Source organism: Triticum aestivum, chromosome 2D (assembly GCF_018294505.1).
Source record: "Triticum aestivum cultivar Chinese Spring chromosome 2D, IWGSC CS RefSeq v2.1, whole genome shotgun sequence".
Classification (NCBI taxonomy): Eukaryota; Viridiplantae; Streptophyta; class Magnoliopsida; order Poales; family Poaceae; genus Triticum; species Triticum aestivum.
Window position 1 is genome coordinate 451,372,332 of NC_057799.1, and position 605 is coordinate 451,372,936.

The following is a 605-nucleotide window of genomic DNA, read 5'->3' on the forward strand; positions in this document are numbered from 1 at the left end:
ACTCCCCCCTCACGCGATCCCCTCTCCCCACGATCTCCTCCACGCCTCTTCCCTCCTCCTCCCGATCTGGATCGGGGCTCGACCCCGACTGCCCCCGTCGCCGCGTCGGCCACGACGCCGTCGCCGGACCTCCTCCCTGTCGCCGCCCGTCGCTCGTTGGACGCCTCGCCTTCCTCCCCGAAGACCGCCACTGCCCCCTGGCGCCGCCCCGGCTTCGCCGCTCACGGTCGCCGGACCCTAGCGCCTTCGCCACCTCGTCGGCGTCGCCTCCTCGCCTCTCCATCGCCGGCCACCCCGAGCTTCCCCGAGCCCGCTGCCCTGTGCCCTACGTTCCCCTCGTGAGCGCCCCCCTTTTTCCCCTTTTCCCCGTCACCGGATCCGGCCCGCGCTCGCGCCTCCCCGCTAGCCCAGCCAGGCCCCGCGCCATCCCGCTCAGGCCATGGCCTCACCTCCCCGCACGTTGTGCTTGCCGGCCGCATCCTGGCCGTGCCCGTCGTTGCTAGCGGCGCTGTCCACGCGCGCGACGCCGCGCCGGGCGCTGCTCACTGCTCCACGCGTCGCCGCCTGCTGCAACTCCGCCCGCGCCTGCCCACCTTCTCCTCTCA